Genomic DNA, 21,314 nt, shown 5'->3' with positions numbered 1-21,314 from the left:
GTTGCAAATGTTTCAGCCTTGTCTTGCTGACGTGACGTGTCTGACGTGCTTCCCCATCATTTAAGATGAAGATGAAGATATTTGTGGAGCCTCCTCCTCTGGCTAATTGTTTAATTGTCCACCATCATTCACAACTGGATGTGGCAAGACTGCAGAGCTTTGACCTGATCCATTGGGCGTGGGATTGCTTAACTGCTTCTGCTGTTTCGGATGCAAGTAGTCCTGTGCTGTAGCTTTATCTGGTTGGCAACTCAATTTTAGGGCTGCCTGGTGTTGTTCCTGGCATTGCCTCCTGGCATTGTGGGAAGCAGCCACGGATTTGGAAAAGCTTGTTAAAAGTGAGCATTCTGCCACTGCTGAGACCGTTCAGCAGCAGCACCATTGACATGCTTGGGAGTTGGGCCTCTGAAGCTTTTGTGCCCACTCCAACAACGCAAAAGCATTAATGCGCCACCAATGATCCAGGACTTATCATCCTTTGGGTGCAAGCTGCAAATTAATGTGCATTTTAGGGGCAGCAGAACAATTGGCTGACTGGGCAAGTTGTACAATCCCCTTGTGAAAGGCGGCCATGGCGCAATCACTGGCGGAGGCACTCACAGCCCCTGGCAATGTCTTTATTAAAGTTTGGACCAGTATCCCTCATGGTTCAAGCTAACAGCTCAGCCTGGCAGTGCGGGTTAGGGCAATGCCTGTGCCTGAGCTGAGAGCACAGCATGTAGTCCAGTGATCGAAGCTGTTGCCAATCGGTCAAGTGGAGTAGGGAGGAGGTAGGTGGGGTTTTGGACAGCCACACATTTCTCTCATCCTGCAGTAGGAGAACATCTGGATCATGGAGCCTGGTGATTTGACGGTATGTTTCATGGCTTACAGAGAGCAGAGAAGAAGAAGAGAGTGGTGGAGGCACCTGGCTTGGCAAAAGGAGGAGCATCTCCCTCAAGATGAAGGGGCAGCAGGGCCTGCTGCACACGCAGCTGAAGATCCACAGAGAGCCGTCACTTGTAGGCACCTCACTAGACCCAGGGTCTATAGACAGCACGTCATTCCTGTAGATGACTGAGAACCAGTGTCGCCGAAGACTGCAGATGTCTAGGGAACTGGTCAGTCACATATGCGCCTGCTGCAGGATTTAGTGCCAAGGGGACATGGAGGGCATCCACTGCCAGTGGCCGTGAAGGTGGCTGTGGTGCTCAATTTTTATGCCAGTGGCTCCTTCCAGGGCTCCACAGGTGACCTGTGCAGGATCTCACAAGCGTCTATGCACAAGTGTATCCAAGAGGTCATGGACACCACCTTTGCGAAGGCACAGAACTTTGTGCATTTCGCCCGGGATCAGGAAAGCCAGGAAGCAAGAGTTATGGGATTTGTGCAGATCTCAGGTTTTCCACAGGTGCAGGGTGCCATCGACTGCAATGACGTGGCGTTTAGATCTCCGTGGCAACAAGCAGTCAACTACATCAACCGCAAGGGCTTCCACTTGCTGAATGTTCAGCTGATCTGTGACCATCAAAAATGCATCCTACAGGTCTATGCATGGTTCCCAGGGAGCGCCCAGGACTCCTACATCCTTAGCAGGTCTCAGATCCCTGGCATCTTCCAGGGCCCACAGAAGCTTCAGGCTTGGTTACTCAGGGATAAGGGCTACCCACAGAGGACGTGGCTGATGATGCCCATGTGGCGGCCTCAGACTGCAGCAGAGCAACGGTTTAATGAGGCTCAAGCTGCAACCTGGATTTTGGTGGAGCAAACGATAGATATCTTGAAAATAAGGTTCTGGTGCCTCGACAGGTCCGGTGGAGCACTGCAATACAGTCTGCTGAGGGTGTTGTGCATCATCGTAGCTTATGCGTGCTTCACAATCTGGTGTTGCAATGGGGGGAGGACCTGGGCGAGGAGGAGATGCAGGAGCTGTATGTATCCTCCGATGAGGAGGACGTCGAAGGGGATGACGGTGATGAGGTCCTGGAAGGCGAGGATGCCGGCGACGAGGCCATCACACTGGCCAAATGAGGCAGGTATGTTCAGGAGACCCTCATAACTGTAAGATTTGTGAAGGATGATGACGAGCTGTAGTGAGGATAGTCCTGACATCCTCACCTTGGATCTGTGAATGTTTGACTCCTGTGTGGCTGATGGCAGCACACATACCCTCAGTGCTCAGGTGCATGTCATGGAGACGCAGCGGAGGCACTAATAGTCACAATATTCCAGGAGGATGATGGTGACATGCAGTGGGGACACTCCGTAGGTCTTCACACAGCCTCTATGAACATCTGACTCCTGTCTGACTGAGGGCAGCTCGCTTGTGCTCTGTGATCAGGGTCATATCATAAAGCTGTGAAACTTTAAATGAACCTGTGCCTTTGTCAGCCTTGGGCACCTGAGCCCTTCAGGAGCACACCGTCAATGGTCACAAATGCTGAAGAGATGTGGGCCAGCCCCACCTCAAAGGTGCTGAGAGCACACAGAGAGAATGACTGAACTCTGTAATGCCTGCCCACTACATTCTGGCAGCAATGACAAGCACCATCGAGGTGCAGGTATCACTGATGTGTCCAGTGAGTGTGAAGCTGGACCACACTGCACAGCGAAGAGGCCCTGGACTGAGACACCTGCCTTTATCTTGTGCAGGAGCCAAGGTTTCACATCTGAGTGACATGAACACTGCGCATCTTAACAGGGAGCCATAGACAAGGAGACATTCTTGGGAGTTTATTTGTAATAATGAACATTATGTACAAGTGATTAACACCTGTGCCCACACTGTGCAACTACACCTTCTTAATCTCCCTAACCCTGCCGCTATGTCTTGGTTCTCCCCTGACATCCACAGCGGAGATGGAGGCAGCCTGCTGACTGTGACGCTCTGTCTGTGATGACATCAGAATGTGTCCTCTGGAGGGTCGAGACCTGGAGGGCCCTGGCCTGCTTTGAGTGTCCTACTATGGACCAGCTGCACCCTCCTTGACCTGTGGAACTGGAGCTGGAGGTCACAGGAAGAAGGGATTTGATTTGGCTAGACATTCCCGGAGTCACCGGGGTGAATAGCCTCAGGGTGTCAAGCTGCTGGTCCTCCTCCCTATGGGTGCCCGACGGCCCCTGGCTGACTCCTTGAGGAGAAGGGGAAGCTGGAGTGAGATCAAGCTGCCCTGCATCCCAATCACGTTGACACTATGGCCAACTATGGCATCAGCGATGGAGTTCAGCCCGCACAGCGGTGCAGGACCAATGTTCTGGACCAAGGTCTCCATGGTGGATGCCATCCTGCCAGTGTTAACCTTGGTGCGTCGGCATGGCGGCACTATCAACACGGACTGAAGGCATACGGTTTCCTCCATTGTCAATTGCAACCTGAGAGTGCACCAGACATCCCTTCTTGATGTTCTGTGATTGTCTTTGCAATTTCACCAAGTGATTGAGGACCAAGTCCAGAGGCTCATCATCTGACTTGGACTCAACAGATTCTTTGCCTCCTCCGAGTGCCAGTGACCAAGGGTGCCTTGCCTCTGCCTGCTGTGGAACAGATTGTGTAGTATGCTCACCAGACTGTGATCCCGAGGCTACTCTACATCTAGGTCTCACAAAAGTATGTGTCGCTGAGCTGATGGAGGGTGTGGGTGAGCACCGTGATGGGTCTTCAATGGTGCTGCTCTCAGGGTCCTCATCTGAGGTGTTCTCCGCACTGGTGTCGGGGTTAAGGTTGCCTGAGGGCAACATATCAGTTGTGCCTAGGAGAGAAAGTGGAGCTTATTAGTGCTTGGCAGCCGCATCGAACAGTGGATTCAGAGTAGTGTTGAGAGAGGGATGGTGTGGTGCAGAATCCTCACATGGGTGTTTGCCACCAGCGTCTCCGTCGCCGCATGAATGGTTGACGTCCTCTCCAGCCAGCTCCAAAGTGCGACTCTCGAACGGAGTGAGGACCTTGATATCTGGCTCTCCACCCCCGGTCTGGGACCTCACCCATTGATTGTGCTCAATCTTATCCTGCATAAAGATAGATGGAGAGAGTGTGAGCAAGGTGCATGCCAGGCCAAATAAGAAGGATGCCAGGCGTGCGTGTGTGCGGAGCCATGGACAGGATGAGGAGGCTATCTCTAGAGGACATGAGACCAGATGGAGATATGAGGGCGTGAAAGAATGAGTGGTGATGTCCCTTGAGCGAGCAATGAGTGAGATGCCAATGAATGCGTGATGGGCTTGCGAGTGGGTGAGTTGAGATTGACTTACCCTGATGGCACAGGTGAGATCATTCATCCGTTTTCTGCACTGGATGGCTGACCTCTTGTGTGCAGCATTGCCACTGACCACTGCTGCCACCGCCTTCCAAGCCGGAGTGGTGAGACTGATGGGCCTCCTGCGGCCAGAGCGGGGTTACAGGGCATCGCGGCGGGCCTCCACGGTGTCCAGAAGGCGTATCTGGGATGCGTCACTGAATCGAGTGCTGCAATCTTCCTGGCTTTCAGGGCCATGCCCTCACTGGAGCAGTCCTGGGCTGCAGGCATTGAGAAGTGTGCGCACTGCTGCATTTTAAATATGGTGCCTGGCGTGAGGAAACAGTGAGGTAATGGCATGGCGGGTCAATTGGAGGCCAGCCGCCACTGATCCGGCATTTTCCTGTGATTGCATAATTTATGAGGTGGCAAGGGGACAATATGGAGTGAAAAACCACCATTGCGGTCAATGGGTAAAATGTCTTTTCCCCTGCCCGCTACCGCACTTACGTGCAAACCTGGGACAATTCCACCCTGAGTCTCCCAAAACTCCAGAAAAATGCTGAAGGTATCAGGCTTTAAACAGCAGTGCTATAAACTGTCCATTTACTGCTAAGATTAAAGAAAGTTAGGGTCTAGGATGTCTAATTAGTATTTCTACCTGAATGCAAGGTTAATGCGTTCAATGTTGTCATTAGGGAAGGGGGCAAAGGAAGCCAATTTTGAGAGCAGGCTACAGGCTTCCCAAGAAATCAAGGAATATCCCAGACAGACTGCAGGTTCTCTGTGGTCAGCAGACACATCACAGCCAGGTACTAGAGGGAGAAAAGATGCATCCTGCAGCCCTCAAATGATTCTGGGAGATTTGTTCCGGCAAGGCCGAGGGAAGATGAATCATTGGAACAGGCTTTACCCCTGGTTGTGGATTTAAGGAACTCTCTGAAAACTCAGAAAAGCACTTGGAGATGGTCACTCAAAGATACTTGGTGAAACGGGGATATGGAAACCCACTGGAAGCTGGGAGTATCTGTGGACTGTTTGCTATAAAGACCATAATTCCATGAGAATTGCGATGTGTGATAAGTATAAAAAGGAACATCACTTTCTGTAGTTTAAAATACAAGTTACCAACAAAAAGAAAATACTGTTTGGTTTTTTTTAGCTGTTTGTTACAGAAAAAATCTTAAAACATGAAATCTTGTCATGTTATTCTTTCATATAGTAACTGAAAGTTTGAATCTCTTATGAAACATTATCGGTCTCTATGGAGATTGTAATGCTAGGACACGGAACTTCCAGCACATGGACATCATATCATATCTACCTAATAGCATATATGACCAGAGTTTGGCATTGAGGTAGTATCTGACCACAGACACAAAATAGTGCAGATCATTGGCTCTTATCCTGGATCCTGATGCCTTCATTGTGCATGGTATTACATTATTTGAAAGGAAGACATACTAGAGAGATGCCTGTTCAGAGACAAGGGCAAAATTCTATATCTGTAGTATAAGGGTCTGGCACATATGGGGCTAACGTGGGACTGAGTACAGTGCTGCCCACACAGTGATGTAAGAGAACACATGACCTGCACCTAGGTGCAGTCTGGTGTAGGACAGAGCTATGTGTACAAACAAGCATGGAGACCAGCTCTTAGCTTGAACCTTTTACTGTATATATGTACGTAGCTCTTGTAGTTAATAACTGCACACAGTTAATCTATTTAAGACTACAAAGAATTCATTACGACCTACCGAATGGGTTTCCAGCACCCTGCAACAACATCGATGACTGCTGACCTCATTGGGACCCCGTGCACCACCTGCACCCCCCTCCCTCCCTCCCCAACCCCACTTAGTAGCAGAGGAGTTCCCTGGTTTGGAAGCAAGGAAGGAGTAACTCCTGATATTAAAAAAAAACTTATTCTTCATTTGCAGTCAGGTATGAAGGAGTTGAGTAACTGTATTAATTAGTTAGCTAACTGCCCTCTGTGCAGCATGCACTTGCGCTTTTCCTGAGGGGGGAAAACCTTCAAACCTAAATGGGAGCACCTTCTTATGGAGCATTTCCTGTAGCATGATCTCCAATTTTTCAGGGCCAAAGGGAACAGTGCAGTCTAGGCAATTCTATTGTGGTGTTGGAACCAGTTAGTTCACTTTTCTGCCATTATCACAGTCTCCTCTTAAATGGTGAGCTACAGCTTCTGCCTTGCTGGATTTTACAGCCTTTGCAACCAAGTGTTCACAAGCCAATGGTTTTCATTTTCCAGCAATATTCAAATGTACTGTCTCTGATGAGCCGGCCTAGGTAAACCTGCAACAAGGACCAGATTAATCTGGTTTTTGCCATTTTAACAAAATTGGGATTTAACGGATTCAACCCCATTGACTTGAACAAGAACAAACCAGGGTCGACAGACAGAGGATCAGCTGTCTAGACATGTCTAGACAGGTTTTCAGGGCAGCTTGCTGCTGACATTTGCAGCCTCTTGAAACAAGACCTTCTTCCCAGTGAAGCAGGTGGGCACATGTTGTCGGAGGCCGATAAGATGCCTGTTACCAGAGAGCAAGCTCCCCACAAAGTCTCTGCCTCTCCCTCAGGTTGTGTGCTCTCCTGCAAGAAGAGAGAGCAGAGGGGCATGAGCATAATGGCTTATGTGGAAAGGAGGGAAGGACAATATTTTTGGAGGTGACTGTGAGGTATGGGTGTGAAAGGACAATAAGCTGAGGGTGAGTGTTGACTATTCAGATGGGAATTTTTTTTAAAAAATCATTCTTTCACAGGATGAGGGTGCTGCTGGCACAGCCAGCATTTGTTGCCCATCCTCAATTGCCCTTGAACTGAATGGCTTGCTAGGCCATTTCAGAGGGCAGTTAAAAGTCAACCACATTGCATGGGTTTGGAGTCACATGTAGACCAGGCCAGAGCAGGTAAGGATGGCAGATTTCCTTTCCTAAAGAACATTAGTGAACCAGGTGGTCTTTTTTTTACAACAACTGATGATATGTTCATGGTCAGCATTACTAAGACTAGTTTTCAATTCCAAGTTTAAATTAATGAGTTTAAATTCTGCTAGCTGCTATTTGAACCCATACCCTTTGGATTACAAGTCCAGTGACATTACCACTATGCCACCATCTTCACCCAGGTACAAAGTATCTGGAGAGAAAGGAATGTGTGCAGCTGCAAAGTGCGTCACCCTGAGGAGTGCTGTGCTGGTGTATGCTGGGAAAGTCTGAGTGTGGGGCTTGGCACCTGAAAGTGTTATGGCACTCACCTGTCAGGCCCTCCTGAGGTCCTGAATCCTCTTCATTCACTCCTTCCAGGTTGCATAAGAACGTAAGAATTAAGAACAGGAGTAGACCATTCCGCCCCTTGAGTCTGCTCCGCCATTTAATAAGATCATGGCTGATCTTCTTGTGTCTTGACTTCCATATTCCCATCTAACCCTGATAACCTTTGATTCCCTTGCTGAACAAGAATCTATCTACCTCTGCCTTAAAAATATTCAATGACCCCCGTCTCCACCACCTTCTGAGGCAGAGAGTTCCAAAGTTGCACAACCCTCTGAGGGAAAAAATTTCGCCTCATCTCTTTCCTAAAAGGTCAACCCCTAATTTTAAAACAGTGCCCCCTAGTTCTGGACTCGCCCACAAAGGAAACATCCTTTTGACGTCCACCTTGTCAAGGCTGTTCAGGATCTTGTATACTTCAATCAAATCGCACCTCATGCTTCTAAACTCCAGTGGAAACAAGCCCAGTCTGTCTAACCTTTCCTCATAAGACAACCCATTCATTCCAGGTATCAATCTAGTAAACCTCCTTTGAACCGTCTCCAATGCATTTAAATCCTTCCTTAAATAAGGAGACCAAAACTGCGCACAGTATTCGAGGTGCAGTCTCACCAATGCCGTGTATAACCAAAGCATAATATCCTTACTTTTATGTTCAATCCCTCTCATAATAAAGGATAGCATTCCATTAGCCTTCTTAATTATTTGCTGTACCTGCATACTAACTTTTTGGAACTCATGTACTAGAACACCTATATCCCTCTGCACCTCAGAATTATGCAGCCATTCTCCATTTAAGATATACCCTACTTTTTTGTTCTTCCTGCCAAAGTGAACAACTTCACATTTTTCCACATGAAACTCCATTTGCCAAATCTTTGCCCACTCACTCAACCTATCTTTATCTATCTGCAACCTCCTCATGTCCTCATCACAACATACTTTCCTACCTATCTTTGTGTCATCTGCAAATTTAGCTACCATGTCTTCACTCCCCTCATCTAATTCATTGATGTAAATTGTAAAAAGTTGAAGCCCCAGTACAGACCCCTGTGGGACTCCGCTCATCACATCCTGCCAATTAGAAAGATTAACAGTGCTACCCCTCCACCTTTATCTAGTTTCCTATTCTTCTTGATTGTCATGTACCCTTCAATATTGCTGTTGACTTACTTGGTCACTTCCATCTACATCTGCTTGGGTGGAGAGGTTGTGCTCTTGCACAACTTACCGCAATCCCTCAGAACCTGCAGTAGGACCTTCAGCTAAGAGTGAGAGACCCAGGGAACAGCCTTCTCAGGTCTCCTCTCCATTCCTCTGGGTGCACCAGGCTCAAAATTCCATGCTGAACTATTTTAACCCCTGTCAGGGTCCCTTTAGTTAAAAATCCTTCCATTGATAGGTTTGGCTGAATCTTGTCCCCTTTAAAAATAATCGAGGGACGGCACCATTTCAGGGTCCTCACCCTGCACTTGCTGTCAGCGCGCCAACCTGGGAGATCTTCCCGGAAGCAGCCATGTAAGAGGTCACCTCTGGAACCACTCTCCAATAAGGATAGAGGTTGCAGACCCAATCAGAGGGCATTGTATTTATTTACCCTTTATTTATCTTTATAAATACTTTTTAAATCTATTTTTATAAAATAAATGATGACGACAGCTACCAGGCCAACCCTGTGAATAGGTAACACATCCACAGGATGGCCCACAGCCGCAGGTGTAGCCCACTGATGACTGCAGTTCTGGTGGTGAAGGGCCCTCCCCAGCCAACCGCCCGCAAGCCTCCTCCAGGTATTTGCCTGGTTTCCTTCACAAAAAGGGGGGGGCCCATCCTCTGCCGGGAAGATAAAAGTGAAATACTGCAGATGCTGGAGATCTGAAGTAAAAACAGTGCTGGAGAATCTCAGCAGGTCTGGCAGCAACGGTGCAGAGAGAAACAGAGCTAACGTTTTGAGTCCAATATGACACTGCTTCTGAACTCTGCTGGGAAGATCCTGGCAATGACCCCACTCAGCCCTGGTGGGGTGTTAATCATTCAAATGCCTACCTAGCTCTGCTGGGCGGCTCGTCTCTTCTGGTGATGACCCAACTCCGGAAAGAATGCTCAGAGGCAAGAGCTCGTCAGACCACTGACCCGACGCTAATCTATCTGAATTTCCTCCCCATCCAGCTTTTAACTGGGACTGGAAAGATTCCACCCATCCAGTGTGTCGGCAGCCCATCCTCCTGATTGGTCATGGAGGCAGGTGCTAATTTGACAGCTCAGTTAAAGAGCCTCGGCAAAGCCTGCTGGAGCTTCCAATGGGTTCTTGATCTGCTAATGGTCCAACCCTTTCATCAGGGACTAAGTTCAGAAAATTCTGCCCTTTGTTTTGCTCATTTCATTAATAAGTACGAGAAACAGCTTTTTTCTTACTGTCAGTTGTGTGCATGTTTATTTAAGTTGAGCCTGACTTAAACTTGTAAATGTCAACTTGTTAAGGTTACAAATAAAATGTTCACAGCTTCTGTATTTCTCCTGCATTTCATTGTATGGGGAGGGAAGAGGGGGGTGGGTGGAAATTAGTGCCTGTCCCCTATAATTGCTGCACATCTCCTTTCCCTGATCCATATTATTTTTTGCCCATTTAGGTCTGAATTTTATACTCCTGAGGACATGATGTCTCCTTGGCTGCCCCAAGTAAATGTTTCCTCTTGTTGGACATTTCTTTGAAGACCTGAAAATCGTGCCTTTTGTTCTTTTTCACCTGCTGCTGTAATCCCTGCCAGCATCAGGCTCCTGTGATTCTTCACAGCACAGCCTTTGTTAAGACTCTTATTGTCTGGTTTATATAATCTTTAGACACTACCTTTGATGACTTAATTTTGCTCCAGGTGTTTGCCTGTACTTAAATTTGCTATCGATCCTGTTGTATATACTGTCATCTTCATTTTGTTCTTGTATTTTCACTTGCTTTTTTTTGTTTCCTTTCATTACATTACTATTGTTACATAATGCAAAATTTTAACTAAACAGTTAGTTAGTAATACAGAAAATAACTATAAATTGAATAAATAAACATTGTGCGTGATGAAAATTATGGAGTAGAAGTCAGTCATGGCCAAGAGAGCTTAATGGTTGTCATACTTGGCACCAAGTCACGTGCATGCAACTTGGATCCGAAGTTGGGCTTCCTGTAAAAAGCAGCCTTCCAGCACCACTCATACTGCTCATTAACAACTTGACTCATTGGGTGTTTGAATATTACGCATCACTGACTCCATTTAATGACCCTCTGTCCTTTTTAAAGGGAAAGGTCACCTTGGCTGCAAACGACCATGAATGAAGATTGATGAAGCCAGCAGCTGTAAGATTTCTACCCAACCTGCTGGTTTTCTAATGTTGCATTGGGTTATTGGCAGAAGAGGTCAGCAAGAGGGAGGACATTTTTTTTCTCCCCACTGGAAGGAAGATCTCCGGGTCAGGAGTTTCGTATAAGTGGGCAGAGGTGGCAGAATTAATGAGCAGCAGAAACATTGAGTAGAATATTCTGCCATACACAAAATTTCAGGGTTCTGGACTATTTCCATGTCTCAGCCCCGCATGGGTCAGAGATGCAGCAACAGTTGGAATTTTCCAGGAGGTGACCATTTAAAAGGCCGCCTCCACATTTGCCATCCAACAATGGAGTGTGGGTGGGGGAGGGGTTTCCGAGGCAAGAGGCCCAATCAGAGGGCCTACAGCACTGGGTATTGTTGAGGCAGGTAGGGGATTGTGAGGGTACCTTAAAGTGGAGGTGCTCACTGAAGCTTTTCTTATTCATTTATGGGATGTGGGCATCACTGACTAGGCCAGCATTTATTGCCCATCCCTAATTACCCTTGAGAGGGTGGTGGTGAGCAGAACTTCGTGCAGTCCATGTGATGTAGGTACATCCACAGTGCTGTTAGGGAGGGAGTTCCAGGAGTTTGACCCAGCAACAGTGAAGGAGGTGTGATGAAAATTAAAAATAAAGAATGCTCACAGGTGAAAGGGCCATCAGTGTGGAGGGGCGTGCCCTCCACAGGACAGCTTCTGGCCATAGCTGTGGCCTCCTAACCCCAACGGATCTGTGACTGGGCAATTGAGAAGAGACTCCGATGGCCCCCAAGCCTGCCACTGGGAGAAGGTAGCTGCTGGGACCTGCACTGGGAGATGCACTCAGCATTGGTGTACAGGAAAAAAGCCACGGGGTAGAACAGCCCAAAAACCAGCCCGGCATTGAAAGAGTCTAAGGTGTCGATGGGGTCAGAGTGGACAAGGGGAGAAAAAATAGAGCCATAATAAAAAGAAGTCAGTTCAGTTGGGCAGGAACAGGCGGAAATGAAGGGTCTACCAGAGCAGTTCTGTTTGTGGATTTTAGGAAGCAGGTAGAAGCGGGCTGTTCAGACCTAGGTGTCTATGAGGTTGGAGGTCATGGAGGCAAGATCGCCAGAGAAGATGAGGTCAGTGACATTTCTGGAAAAATGAAGTTTAATAGTGGGCTCATGGCCCAGGGAGAGGTAGGAGGAAGTGTCAAGGTGTTGGCATTTGGCCTCTGCTGGGTAAAGGTCAGTTGACCTGGCAACAACAGCACCACCAAGTTCAGCAGGGTTGATAAAAATATTAGGTTTGAACCTGAGAGAATGAAGTGCAGCAAGTTCACAGGGAGATAGGTTAGAGTGAGTGAGGAAAGCAGAGAAATTTAGAAAGCAGGTGTCATGCTGGCAGCTCTCAATGATAAGCTCAAGAGGGCAAGAAGCCACAGGGAGGGGATCAAGTGGAGGGAGAGTACTGGAGATGGGTAAAAGGGTCTGGTGAGTAGGGGAAGGACACTTGACCAAAGTAGTGGGCATGGAGGCAAACATGATGAAAGAAGAGCTTAATGTTTTACTGAACTTGAAGTTCATTGAAGTGGGGGCATAAGGGAATAAGGCTGAGTCCTTTGCTAAGGAGAGATCATTCAGGGTCAGAAAGGGGAAGGTTGGATGGTATCGTGAATACACAGCAAGGTGTGAGATTAGAAGAAGGATCAGAGGGAAGTAAAGGAAAGAAAGATCTGGAGGCATGTTGGCACCCATGTATTGTTGGAGCTAGTGATCCTTGACACCTGAAAGGAAGAAACAAGTTTTTTGTTAAAGCGTTGGATGAGAAAAAGGATGAAATGAAACCTCGGACCAGGACAGCTTTGAGATAGAGTGAGTTATACCATTTTAAGCATTAATGCAATGGGTGTGAGATGCAGATGATATGAAAGATAGGGCTGTTGGTGCTGTGGGGTGGAAAGGGATTCTTGCTGACTGATCATTATAGCAATGGCAGTACTGCTGGGCCGGCTTCTTTTCCTGGAATCTCCATTTCCTTGATCACTTGCTGTTATTGTTGCTCTAGACGCTCTTGTTATGGCTTTGAGGCTTAGCCCTTTGCAATATGATACTGTGCAGCACGCAGCAGACCAGTTATTGTGACACTCATTCCGGCCTCCAAAGATTTTGAGATGTTTGAATCTTTGCTTCAATAATGTTCTATAATGACCCTGGCTTTGCGATAGGTCTCATCGTACCAAAACTCCGCATTTGTCTCCAGCTTCCTAACAGGAGGCACGAGCCATGTAATGGGAGATTATTGAGGACAGACATACTATCAAAGCATCATAGCTACTGACAGGAAACAAGCTGCAGAGCTGCATTATTCTTTGCCTGTGATCACACACTATTTGAACGTGAAACAAATGGTAGCCTCAGAAGATCCAATACATGGAGGAGTGAGATGCAGGTTGACTGAGTGCAGACTGGTAATAGTTTACAGTAGTGCTATAAATATAGTGTAAAGGGTTAATCTTAAACATGTAAATATATAGTGTACATCATCAGCGATATAAGATCATATGATAACAGAGCACGGAGAGAGATAGTCCTATGTAGAGCCTCATGCTAAGTCTACATTGTATATAGTTAGCATAATATTCAATAAAAGATAGAATTTACTAACAACATTGCCTCTGGCATCATCTGTAAGTCCAAACCCACAGCTACCCCATCTAAGGCCAACCACAACTATAACATATAGTGACAGTGATTAAACATAACAAAAGGAACAACAAGTGAAGAGCCCAGCAACTGGAAAGAGCAGCAATAGGAATGACTGCATGACAAGGGCAGTGCAGTAAAATCTTTGACACCCTTGCCACCCTCAGTGCTTCCTCCAAGTGGTGTTCAATATGGAGGAGCACCGATTCATCAGTTGAGGGAGGGCAGTACGGGGCAATCAGCAGATTTCCTTGCCCATATTTGACCGGATGCCATGCGATTTCCTGGGGTCTGGAGTCGATGTTGAGGACTCCCAGGGCAACTCCCTCCTGAGTGTACGCCACTATGCTGCCACGTCTGCTGGGTCTGTCCTGCCGGTGGGACAGAACATACCCAGGGATGGTGATGGTGGTGTCTAGGACATTATCTGTAAGATATGATTCCATGAGGATGACTATGTCAGGCTGTTGCTTGACTAGCCTGTGAGGCAGCTCTCCCAATTTTGGTACTAGCCCCCAGATGTTAGTAAAAAGGACTTTGCAGGATCAACAGGGCTGAGTTTGCCACTGTTGTTTCCGGTGTCTAGGTTGATGCTGGGTGGTCCATCTGGCTTTATTCCTTTTTTGTGACTTTGTAACGGTTTGATACAACTGAGTGGCTTGCTAGGCCATTTTAGAGGGCATTTAAGAGTCAACCACATTGCAGTGGTGGCCAGGAATCTCAAAATCACTCAAGGACATGATCTCGAGCTCCATCACTTGAGCAATCTATTACCAAGAGCAAAAATCCATGGTATCTATGGTATCATTATCTCTATGCAGACCCTGGGAATGTCTTGGAATGGATCTTTTTGAGCTCAAGGGGAAGACATTCCTCATAGATGTTGACTATTACTTTAGATGGATTGAGGTTAAATGTCTTCATGGAACAACCTCAGAAGCTGTCATCAATTCACTAAAAGAATTTTTTGCCACACATGGCATTCCAGATCTTGACATTTCAGACAATGGTCCACAGTTTGTGATTGAAGGGTTCAAGAAATTTACAGAAGACTATGGATTTGTCTACACAACTAGTTCGTCCAGGTACACGCAAGAAAATGGAGAGACTGAGGAGAAAGAATGGCCAAAGCTTTGTTGAAAAAGAATGGTGATCTCAGCTTAACACTGTTGAGCTACTGCTCCACACCACTTCAGAATGGGTTAGCTCCGTCAGAACTTCTGACAGAATCAGCTTCCTGTTCTTCCACATCCACTCATGCCATGTCTAAAAACCTCTCGACATCGAGAGGGTAAGGTGGAAGGAGGATGACTATCGTGCAAATCAGACAAAAATATTACAATCACCGCCCTCGGTTGCATGAGTTAACAGAACTCCAACCAGGTGAACAAGTCTGGACAAGTGACCAGAATAGAGAAGGCCAAGAACTGGAAAAGACACAAAGTTCAAGATTTTAGCTTGTCAAGACCGAGAATGGGATAGTGCGAAGAAATAGAAGCACCTTCATATCAACAAGAAGACCATCAATAGAGTGGACTAACTACCCATCTGATCAGAAAGACCACCTGAACAGAGAACCAATAGCCTCTGAAGATTCACAAACTACAACAGAGTTCAAGAGAGAACATGGAGAACCTCCAGGAGAGATACAGACAAGATTGGACAGACAGGTGAAACCAACACAATGCTCATCTCTGTGAAGTAGATTTGAAGGCAGATACTCCAGGGGGAGATGTAGGATAAAGTGTTAATGTTAAATATGTAAATACATAGTCTACATCATCAGTGGTGTAAGATCACATGACAACAGAGCATGGAGACAGATAGTTCTATGTAGAACCTCGGCTGAGTCTACATTGTAAATAGTTGGCATAATGTTCAATAAAAGCTAGAGTTTGCTAACAGCATTGACTCCAGCATTATCTGTAAGTCCAGGCCCATGACTACCACACCTAAGAGCAACAATAACAATAACAGAATTAATAAGGTAACCAGGTGTCCTGGTTTTGCAGGGATAGCCCTGGATTTTCATTAAATGTCCTGGTGTCCTGGCAATTTCCTCAAAATTGTTCAACTGTCCTGGTTTTCAGCTTATCCCCTTTTGGACAATGTTTAAACTATGTCAATGGGAACAAGGCAGTGGCAAAATACTAATGCAACTGAGATGTAAATTGAAAAGGTACAGCAGGACTAGGGAGTGGGGCAGGCACCCAGTGATGATTGACAGCTGATCCCAGGGAGACACCCCCAGCCAGGCTTGTACCCCAGGAGCTCTCGCCAGATCTGTCCAGGCCACTCTCCTGGATGTGGTGTTGACAGCGTCTCTTAGCAATCATGAGCTCACTGATGGCGGAGAACGTGCGGCAGGTGGTGCAGCTCCAAGTAGAAGGGATAGGGAGAAACAGCTCAGTATTACACTGGAGTGGGGCATAATCACACAGACTCTCATATCCCTTTAACATGAGACTAAATATTACCGGGAGCAGATCCATGTGTCCTGGTTTTTGACTTTTAAGTATCTGATCACCTTGGCTATGAAGTTAGAAAGAGAACTTCTGTTCTTGTATGCTCCACAGACAGAAAAAAAACTTTCCTTGCCATTTCCTCAGCGGCCCATTAAAGAAGCATTAAAGAACTGTAAAAACTAATTGGTGTTTGCTGTGCACATGCTCCACCTAATTTTCATGCACTTTGTTGAAGGGCTGTGAAATAGGTGCAGGACATTTCTTTACATATTTAAATTGATCCAGTACTGATTTGATGCAGCAGCCTTGTTAGCCTAAAACAGTGAGGACTGATATGGTGCTGATTACATTGCCCTCAAGATCGGGTGCAAGATTTTGTTTCCAGGAGTTGGTATGTATTGTGCCAATTTTATACCCAAAACACAGGCAACACATACACTAATTTCTATCTCAGCGTGTCCAATTAAGATATTTGCTGAATGTGGTCTATGCCAAGTGCCAGGATATCAGATCAGACTCACCATGTAAATTGGAACATAAAAGATAGGGGTAGGAGTAGGCTATTTGGGCCTTTTGCCCTTCAGCAAGATCATGACTGATCTTCTACCTCAACTTCACCTGCCTGCTCCATCCCCATATCCCTTAGTACCAAAGATCTATTGACTTACGTGTTGAATTTACTAAATGACTCTGGTGCACATCCACAGCTTGTGGGATAAGAATTGCAAAGATTCACAACTCTTCATGTGAAAAAATTTTTCATCCCACTCCTAAATGTTTGAAGCCTTATTCTGAGACTGTGATCCTGTGTTCTGGATTCCCCAACCTGGGAATACATCCTCCCAACATCTATTCTATCAAGTCCTTAAAGAATTTTACATGTTTCAATTAGATCACATTTTATTCTTCTAATTTATTGGAAATAAAGGCCGAGTCTACTCAATCCCTCCTCATTGTATATTCTCTCATCTCAGGAATGAGCTTATTGAACTTTGATCGCACTCCCTCTAAGGCAAGTATATCCTTTCCTGGTTAAGGAGATCCAAAGAATACTCCAGTGGCTGAGTTTTCTGGCCCCCCAAGATTGGGAAGTGGAGTGGAGGGGACCGCCTGAAAATACCGGTGCTAGGCAGCTTTCAGTTATAGGACATCATTCCCAGCATCAGCAATGTTCACGAGGGTGGGGGCTGGTAGGAAAGGGACCCCGCTATATCCCCTAGTGAGGCCAATTAAATTTGTTAAAAAGCTCATTAAGAACTTGTTGGATGGAGAGTGGGGAATATTTAAAAGGATGCGTGGGTTAGTTCCAGATCGGAATCGATGAAGCAAGGGGCAGCCCTGCTCTGGATACCAGACCTCCAGCTCTACTGTGACATCTCACTTCCCTCTGGCGCAGTGGATGGTTTTGGCACAATCTGCCATTAGGACAACCAGCCGCCCCTGCGATGGCTGCCGTGGGGAGTCCCATGCTTCCTCCGACCTGCTTCCATTCCTGCCCCCATTGGGTCTAATCAGACAGGAAACCAATCTCCATACCTGTTAGGTGCTTACCACATGAAAATCTTAATTTTAGTCAGCTCCTCAATGGAGGTGGATTTCTGACCCAAAAACAAACTTGCCTATGTTGGAAATTCAGCCCCAGCTGTGGTCTCACCAAGGCCCTATATAATTGCAGTATGTCTTCTTTAATCTTATCCACAAATCCCTTTGTAATAAAAGCTAACATACCATTCACCTTCCTAACTCCTTGCTGTACCTGCATGTTAACTTTCTGTACAAGGACGTCCAGGTTCAGCATTTAAAAAGTATCCATTTTAAAAAAAAATTTCCTATCAAAGTGGATAACTTCACACTTCTCCATATTATGTTCTGTCTGCTGCATTCTTGTCCATTCCCTTAACCTGTCTACATCCCTTTGCAGCCTCTTTGCGTCCTCCTCACTGCTTACATTCTCATCTAAGTTTATATCATCAAGAAACTGGGATACATTACACTTTGTTCCCTCATCTAAGTCATTGGTATGAATTGTAAATCTTTACAGTCTAGTGAGTTGGTATGACGTAGAATGTTATTGTTTATTGCAAGGGAAATTAAATACAAAAGTAGGGAGGTTATGCTTCAGTTATACAGGACATTGATGAGACAACATCTGGAGTACTGTGTACAGTATTGGTCTCCTTACTTACAGAAGGATGTAAATGCATTGGAAGCAATTCAGAGAAGTTTACTAGACTAATACCTGGAATGGGCGGGTTGTCTCATGAGGAAAGGTTGGACAAGCTAGGCTTGTATCCACTGGAATTTAGAAGAGTAACAGGTGACTTGATTGAAACATATAAGATCCTGAGGGGCCTTGACAGCATGGATGTGGAGAGGATGTTTCCTCCTGTGGGAGAATCTAGAATTAGGGGTCACTATTTAAAAATAAGGGGTCGTCCATTTAAGACAGAAATGAGGAGAATTTTTTTCTCTCAGAGGGTCATGAGTCTTTGGAACTCTCCCTCAAAAGGCAGTGGAAGCAGAGTCTTTAAATATTTTTGAAGGCAGAGGTAGACAGATTCTTGATAAGCAAGGTGGTTAAAGGTTATTGGGGGTAAGCAGAAATGTAGAGCTAAGGCTACAATCAGATCAGCCATGATCTTATTGAATGGCAGAGCAGGCTGGAGGGGCCGAGTGGCCTACTCCTGCTCCTAATTCATTTCTTCGTACGTATGTTCGTGTGTGGAATGCACTGCCCGAAAGGATGGTGGGAGCAGATGCGATAGGAAAATTCAAAAGTGAATTTGATAAATACAAAATGGATAAATATACTAGGGTTGTGGAGGAAGACCAGGTGAGTGAGAATAATTGCACACTCTGCTCAAGAGCTGGTACAGGCACAATGGATCAAATGACCTCCTTCTGTGCTGTATCATTCTACATTTATATGGGCATATTGCCTGAATAATACCCAATGGAAAACGAATCCTACTTTTTCCAAGCAATTATTTATATATACACAACTTACAATGCAGGTTTTAGAACATTTATAACTATTTGTATACAAAAAAACATAAGTTGCATTTCCCAGCTAAGGTAAGTTCACACATGAAATCATTTCTTTGGTATACTAAGGCCCAGATTTTTGCCATGATGGAGAAGCTCTCCAACATGGTGAAAATCCCAAAAATGGCTGAAATTTCTAAGTCCCACCCCCGAACCCTGCATTTACCATCTTCATAGGAGCAGGGGTGGAGTTGGGCTGGGGTTCGGGCATGCACAATTCGCGGAGGCAGCTGGCCATTTAAATGACCAGCTGCCTCCACTGGAGTGGGATTTGGTAGGCCAGGCGATTAGAACAGATAAGAGGAGGTCTGAACTTGGTAGATTAGTTTGGATAGCCAGGTACCCCTTTGGAGAGGTAAGATAACCCTTTCGATAGGGTTGCGAGACCCCTTTGTGAGAGGTAAGGCACCCTCTGGGATTGTTAAAAGCGAACGTGATTATGTACTTTTTAACGCACAAACTCATTGGGACTGTCCAGCTGTCAAAGAACTGCCCAGCTGTCAAAGTTGTCAAGGAAATATCAAAGCAGTCAAAGAAGTGTCCAGGGATACTCGGGGAGTTGGCATGGAGATGGTAAGGGCAAAGGGCAGTGGGTGGGAGGCATGGGATAATATAGGTTGGCATGGATTAGGTATAGGGAGTGTGTGGGGGGGATGAAGGCTGGAGGGCTGTTTTTTGGTTTTTTTTCATTTATTTAAACACAGTGGTGGAGCATAGAGGCAGGCCTTCCCCCCAGCCTGCCTCCACACCCTGCCGCCTCTGCTCTTGTTATGGGATTGCCCACCCTGACTCCTATTTCAGCCCACCTCTTCCCAGCAGAAAATTCGACCTATGGACAGACATTTTAAAAGTCAGGTTCACCGAACCTCCCGATACCTCCTGACTCTATGCACCCAATCAAGAGACGAGAATCTAGGCCTAAATCTTTCTACAATTTGGAGACAAGTGTAAAATTTATTATATTTTTAGTTGGTATATCTTGTGCCCATTTGAACATTGTTGATGCCTTTCTCAAATCCATGTTGACTCTACCTAATCAGCTTATGTTTATGTCCCAACTATTAATGTCAGGTTAACTAGCCTATCATTTGCCATTTCTCTTTCACTTCTTTCTTGAATAGGAGAGTTACATTTCCTACATTTCAGTGCATGGGGGACTATTTTAGCATCTAGAGAATTCTAGAAGGTCAAAACCAATGCATCCACTATCTCTGTAGCTACCTCTTTTAAAACTCTAGGGGCAGAATATTGCGTTCGTTGGGTGAGTGCACGCCCGACCTGAATGAACGTAAAGAGTCACATGAGCAGGGACATGTTATTAACATTTTTTAATTCTTTATTTTTTATGTTCAAAAAGCTTCAGCTCCCTGAGGCAGCTCTGTGCCTCAGGGAGCTTTTACTGCGTGCACCCCCGCATGTGCATCCACGCTCGCCCTCCTTCCACCACCCCCCCCCAACACAGGCAGCGCTAAGCGCTGCAGCACATGATTTACTTTGGCTGGCTGTTAATTGACCAGCCAGTGTGAAATGCCAGTCGAGGCCTGACTGCAGGCGGTGGTCCGACTTGTGGCCACTCCCGCCCGCCCCCACCGAGCTTGCCCGACGACCAGAAAATCCTGGCCGAGGATGCAGGCAATTAGGTCTGGGGGATTTTGACTTGTGGTCCCATTCATTTCTCTGGTACTATTTCTTTACTTATATTCAGTAAAGGCACGTGGTCAGTGAAGGAAACTTTATCTGAGAGACAGAGACCGAGTGAGCTTAATTGGGAATTTGGTTCAAGGCGGGAATTCAGTGTATTGGGGGAAAGAGGTGCTTTAGATAAGGCTTACTGCAAGAAGTAAAATGTGCTGAGTGGGGAGCTTAGTGAAGGGCGGGGAGGAGGTGATTTTTTCTTTTACGCTTTTTCAGCCTCCAGTATTTGATTTGCACTTGGGCGCAGCAGAAGGAGCAGGTAAACCAGTAACTGGTATTATTAGAAACCGTGGCCAGAATTTTGAAGGTCAGGTGGGCTCGGTCGGTGGGCCCAGGAGCAGCCGGGAAACAGCCCGCCGCCCACGATTGGCTCCCGACCGTGATTTTACGCTTGCTGGCCAATTAAGGCCTGCCCAGCATCAAACGTGGTTCCTCACTGGTTGGGAAGAGGCGGGCAGGGGCAGGTGCTAATTTGCTTTGGTTCTCATGGCCTGCGTATGCTCCACTTCTTTTTTCTGGTGCAGTATGTAATGCTAAACATGAGTGGCTGGATATTTTATTGCAGTGAGTGGGCTT

The sequence above is a fragment of the Cetorhinus maximus genome, chromosome 7, assembly GCF_964194155.1.
Source record: "Cetorhinus maximus chromosome 7, sCetMax3.hap1.1, whole genome shotgun sequence".
Classification (NCBI taxonomy): domain Eukaryota; kingdom Metazoa; phylum Chordata; class Chondrichthyes; order Lamniformes; family Cetorhinidae; genus Cetorhinus; species Cetorhinus maximus.
The sequence above is the reverse complement of the archived record's forward strand: the minus strand, read 5'-3'. Positions refer to the sequence as shown.